At 43.1% G+C, this 6,129-nt stretch overlaps 1 pseudogene; it reads right to left on the reverse strand.

The window, feature by feature from the left end:
* Nucleotides 1–2,874: 2,874 nt before the first annotated feature.
* Nucleotides 2,875–4,998, reverse strand: LOC102843087 (annotated as a pseudogene).
* Nucleotides 4,999–6,129: the final 1,131 nt, after the last annotated feature.

Consider the following 6,129-nt stretch of genomic DNA (forward strand, 5'->3'; position numbering starts at 1 on the left):
GTGGCAATTGGACAATTAAAACAGACATTCAGATGGCGGGGAAGAAGAACAAACTGGGGAGGAGGGTAGAGAGAATGGTGCAGCAATGAAGGAATGAAAACCAAAAATCCCTGTAAATGTTCATTAAAACTAATAAAATTTAATAATAAAAAAAAAAAACGAGTCCATATGGATTGACTCTGGTTTGTCCGTAGTGAATGCTGTCAGCTTGATATTCTAGAGCCCTTGATTACAGTCACACAGCTGGCAAGAAGGGGAAATGGGCTGCTTTAAAACTAAAGTTCATTCTCTTTCCCTCAAATCTCTGCTTTGTGTGCAAATGTTAAATGCCTGTGTCTCTTTTTATAAATATTTTAGTGGTTGCTTTAGGAGGTAATTCTTTTCTCTCACATAAAAGGATATTCAACAGAATATCGAAATCATCTAACAATATCATTAATGCCACATTCAAGTAAAATCTTGCTGAAGATTATTCAAAGACACCTAGAAGAGTATGTTCATAGGAAACTGCCAGAAATTAAAACTGAATTCAGAAGAGACCATGGCATGAAGACTCATTGCTTATGATCTCCTTCATGGATATCATCAGATGGATCTTGACTGAGAGCAGAGAATACCAGGAAGATGTTTATATGTATTATTGACTTTTACAAAAGCATTTGTGTAGATTGTAACAAATTATGACTAATATTGAGAATGGGAATCCTAGAACATATTGTGCTCAAATGAAACCCATACATAAATCAAGGAGCTGTTGTCTGAACAGAGCAAGTGAACACTGTATGGTTTAAAATCAGGAAGAATGTGTGTCAGGGTCGTATCTTTCTCCATATCCAGTCTGTATGCTAAGCAAATCATTCGAGAAGCTAAACTATATAAAGAAGGATGTGGCATCAGGACTGGAGGAAGACTTATTAACAACCTGTGTTATGCAGATGGCATAGCCTTGCTTGCTGAAAGTGGAGAAGACTTGAAACATTTGCTGCAGAAGATCAAAGTACACTATAGCCTTCATTGTGGATTTTAGCTTAAGATCAAGAAAACAAAAATCCTTACCCCTGGAATAATCCATCATGATAGAAGCTTGAAGTGGTCAAGAATTTCATCAACACATGTGATAGCAACAGTCAAGAAATTTAGATGTGTTGCACTGGTAAAATCTGCCATCAAGGACCCCTCTAAAATGGTAGCGAGCATATTTGTCAGTTTAAAGAATATGGTGCACCTGATCCAAGTGTTTCCTGTGTTTCTGAAAGTTGAACAGTGACCAAGTATGACAGAAGAGTTGATGCCTTTGAATCATGGTGTTGGAGAAGAGTGCTCCTAGACTGCCAAGAGAACAAGCAGTGTGTCTTGGAGGAATTGAAAGAAGTGTGCCCCTTAGATGTAAGGATGGTGAAACTTTGTCTCATGTACTTTGGATATGTTGTCAGAAGGACCAGTCCTGAGAAAAAGATAACCACAGAGATAGGTGGAGGATCAAAGAGGGAGAGGGAGAGGAAGCCCCTCAATGAGGTGATCAACACAAGACACTGTGACTGGACCAGGGTACACAGGATATTGAGGATGGCACAGAACAGGACAAGGTTCAGGGTTGTGTTCATAGGAGCGCTGGGAGCTGTCGCTGTTGTTAGGTGATTTCTTGGTGTTAAGTGACTTGATAGCCCATAATAACTAGGTACATAAATACCACTTTTCTCCAGTGTACTTGGGTGTATTTTCTCTATTCAAGTATAGAAATTTTATCTCATCTTTAGCCTTTTTTCCTCCTCATTTTTATGATTGTTTTTAGTTTTCCCTCTTGCATTGAGAACCAGGTCAGACAATGCACTTTTCTATTTGACTGTCAAAGAGAGTTTACAAAATTCAAGAGGAAATAAATGTTTGTTGTATTTAGGGATATTTTTGTTATTTCTCTATTCTAATAGTTCAGTAGTGAGCGTTTTCTGTTTCAAAAACGTCTTTTAGGAAGGACAGAGTACAAAAGGGCGTAGGGAACATTTGGAGAGGGGATGCTTATGTTCATAGGGAGCTCTGGTGGGTAAGGAGATGTGCTGCCATCCCAGAAGCAAGCCATTCAAATCCACCAACTGCTTCAAGGGACAAAGATGTGAAGCCTTCCAAGCAATTTGTAGTCTCCAAAAACCTACTGGAGGGTTAGCTTTGAATTGGTTCCGATTCAGCTGCACATACAACAAGAAATGATACTCATTATCTTGATGGTAACGGTTTGATAGGTAGAAGAATCAGAGGCACAGTTACAATCACTAGGAGGCAGGAACACTCACCAAATGGGACATGGTCAAGAGTTTAAGTACCTGCTACAATGTGGAACTTGCTGATTTTAGCAGAAACTCATCTCACCCTTCAATGAATATTTTGCCATTACCAGTGCTTGCCCACTACCTAGGTGAGCTCCGGAGACAGAGACTATAGGGTTAACGCTGGTAATCAAAAGGCAACACATGTCTCTGGTGATTCAAATTGACTTGCTGCTCTGTGAATGGGCATCTTCTCCTGTGCCATTTACAGCCTCTGAAGATTTGCCAGAGCGTCAGCTGTGAGTGAGTTCCGACTCGATGGCAACGAGTGCCCACACAGGTAAAGGAACAGGGCCAAAAGCGATAGTCGGCTACAAGCACTCAATGTCAAGTAAGCTTCCAGTTTTTAGTGACAAAGACAACTGTTGTAGAAGATGGGCTTGGAATATGTAATTTGCTTTTCTCTCCTGATCGAAGGCAGCACCTCTGCGCACATTCCTGAGGTCCTGCTCTTAACCAGCATCTTTGGAGGCGGGTGTCAGCTGTGCCCAAGGACTGTGAAGAATAGATGCATCTTTTTCCAGCACTGAGAAGTTTCTGTGCACATCCCTCCTCACCTGAGGTCCTGCTGCTGGCCAGCATCTGTGGAGGGGGGTGTCACCTGTGGCTGAGGACTGGGAAGAACAAATGCATCCTTCTTCCAGCACTGAGAAGTTGAGTGGAGCTTCCGAGGCTTTTCTTTTAGCCCAGGTAGTGAAGCTTAAAAGTACAAGGTCCAGGAGTTCTATAGCAAACCACTAGATGACACTGCATCACAATAGTGCCAGATCACCCGATACTAAAACATCCACGTCGACAAGGATAACCTGGGATAGGGTAATGTCCAGATTCCTTGCTCTTAGGGTTGTGAGTCATACCCTACTCCATGGTACCTAACAACAACAGATGCAAATTGATGTTTTATCAGAAGCCCAGTGTCAGAATTCCAGGGCTGCTGCAGGAAGCATGTGGGATCAGGGACTGACTGCTGCTTTAAGGGCCATCAGCTTGCCTTGTGACATCAGTCAGGTTGTCTCCTCATGCTGCCTTTCCTCCTTTCCCTTCGTCCACTTGCTCATAAAATTAGGGCTGTGTTCTTTGCGACATGAGTGTTCCATAATAAATCCACATGGCCCCCATGGGTGCACAGGCTTAGAGAAAAACCCTGGGATCAGCTGCTGCAGGAAGCAAGGAGATGGATGAGCTTGGTGCACAAAGAAAGGGCAATGGCTGAGGGGCTGCACAGGATGAGGTGACCAGGACATGGAGCCTCCTGAGTGGGTGTCTTTCCTGTGGACTGGCATACCAGGTGGAGTCAGTGTCATTGCTTCTAAGAGATTTAGCCTTTCAGAAAGGGACAAGTATAAAGTGCCTCTCTGTGAATACACTGGGGAGCAGCTGGCTGCCACTGTGCTCCACACGGGCCCCTGGGCTGCACAGTCTGCAATCCTTTACTAATATTAGGTGCCATCGAGTCACCTGCAACTCACAGCGACCCTATGTACAATAGCTCTAGAGCCTGCCCTTTCATGAGCCAGTCTTACTAACTCCGGCACACCTACGCCAATTGCCCCAGTCACTGTGTCAATCCATCCCGTCTGGGGTCTTCTTCTACTATGCCATCCCTCCGCCCTTCCCAGCGTAATGTCCTTCACCAAGGACCAGTCCCTCCTGGCCACGTGCCCAAGGTATGTGAGATAGAGCTTCAGAATCCTAACCTCCAGGGAGAAACTTGGTTTTGCGCTCTCCAAGACCTATTTGCTTTTGGTGGTCCATTGTGTGTTCAAGACTCTTCTCCAGCACCAGAACTCGAAGGCATCAATTCTCTCATCTTTAGTCATTGTCCATCTCTTTGATGCATAGCAAATAATTGTGAAGACTGGGCTGCATCAGGTGCACCTTAGTCTCTAGACGGACATCATTGCTTTTCAGCACTCTGGAGAGGTCCCTGACAGCAGATTTACCTAATGCAATTTGTCTTTTGGTTTCCTAACTACTGGTGCCAACAGTGTTGATTGTGGAGCTGAGCAAGCTGTAACTGTTAACAATCTCAATCTCTTCTACATCTATCATGGTGCTGCCAACTGACCCAGTGTTGAGAATCTTTGTCGTTGTCTTCTTTTTTTTTTAACACACACATTTCCAAAAGATTTATTTTTTTAAAGGAATATATTGTGAGGAAAGAAAAAAAAAACATGAGGCAGAGAAAAGTATGGGATAGAAAATAAATACAAATGTAAGCTGATTTGCTAATTTATAACCACAACGGACTGGTACAGAGGAAGGTCCTGTACAAAACACAACAAAAGTTCTAAGATGGAGGTGTTGTCTTAGCAAGGCTGAAGATTTCAGTCTCTGGTATTTGGAATTTAGGCTACAGTTCTTGTTTTTGGATAGATCACTGGGAGTGTGGGCACAGTCTATGCTTTGACCAGATTTGAACAGAAGAATGGTGACATGGCCCAGGTAGAAGTAGATGAAGTGCTTAGTTTCATGTGTCACGTAACTACCGAAGTTTCTCCCCACGACGCAGTGCCAGGTGGGATTGTACTTCCTGTCAAACTCCTTCATGTGGGCCGCGATGTCCTTCTGTGTTGTATTTCTCCAGTGCCTGGGTTGTGCACTCCACCAAGTCCTGTTGCATCTCCGCCGACATGTCTGCATTTTTGATCACCGTTTTTCTGTCACACGTGGGCATGGGTACTGCGGAGCCGGGACTCAGTGACTGCAATTGCTTTCTGGGGGAGGAGTTAGAACGACTCAAGCCTGGCTCAACCTGCTACTGCTCCCAAAGGCTTGACACATTTTGAATCTTTGTCTTCTTGATGTTGAGCTTCAATCCATATTGAAGATTACAGTCCTTGACTTTCTGCAGCAAGCACTTCAGATCCTCCTCACTTGTAGCAAGCAAGTCTGTGTCATCTGCATTAAATAGGTTGTTGATGAGTCTTCCTCAAATCCTGATTCCACATTCCTCCTCATAAAACCCAGTCTCCCAAATGATATGTTCTACATGTAGATTGAAAGGTATGGAGACAGGAAACATCCTTGATGCACTCCCTTCCTGATTTTGAACCATGCAGTGTTTCCTTGCTCTGTTCTGAGGACTGCTTTCTGGTCCAAGTATAGGTTTCACATAAGAGCACCATCAAGTGCTCTGTGATTCCCATTTTCCTCAAGGTTAGCCACAGTTTGTTGTGATCCACATAGTCAAATGCCTTTGTATTGTCAATGAGACAGATATTTCTCTGGTACTCTTTCTGCCAAGATTAATCTGACTTTGGCAATACTGTCCCTAGTTCCATGGCTTCTTCTAAACCCCAGCTTGTATTTCTGATAGTTCTCTGTCAGTGTACTGTTTCAGTCATTTCTGGATAATCTTGAGCAGGGTTTTGCTTGTGTGCGATATTAGTGATATTGTTCCATAATTTCCATATTCTTTTGGGTCACCTGTTTTTGGAATGGGAATAAATATGGATCTCTTCCAGTTATTTGGCCAAGTAGCTGTTCTCCAGATTTCTTGGCAAAACCTGGTGAGGACGTCCATGGCAGCATCTATTTGTTGAAATAACGTCACTTGGCATTCCATCAATTCCTGGGGCCTTATTTTTTGCCAAGTCCTTCAGAGAAGCCTGAACTTCCTCCATCATCATTGCCTCTTGATCATATGTTTTATAAAATTATGTGTCAGCCAATTCTTTTTGGTACAGTGACTCTCTGTACTTCTTCCACATTTTAATGCTTCCTTGGTTTATTGTTGTGAGTGAAGGATAATATCCATAGGCATACAAGGATTACTGTTGTAAGATTAACAAATCCAGCCCACTCG

The sequence above is a fragment of the Elephantulus edwardii genome, unplaced genomic scaffold (assembly GCF_000299155.1).
Source record: "Elephantulus edwardii isolate Elephantulus edwardi_28Jun2011 unplaced genomic scaffold, EleEdw1.0 scaffold00241, whole genome shotgun sequence".
Taxonomy (NCBI): domain Eukaryota; kingdom Metazoa; phylum Chordata; class Mammalia; order Macroscelidea; family Macroscelididae; genus Elephantulus; species Elephantulus edwardii.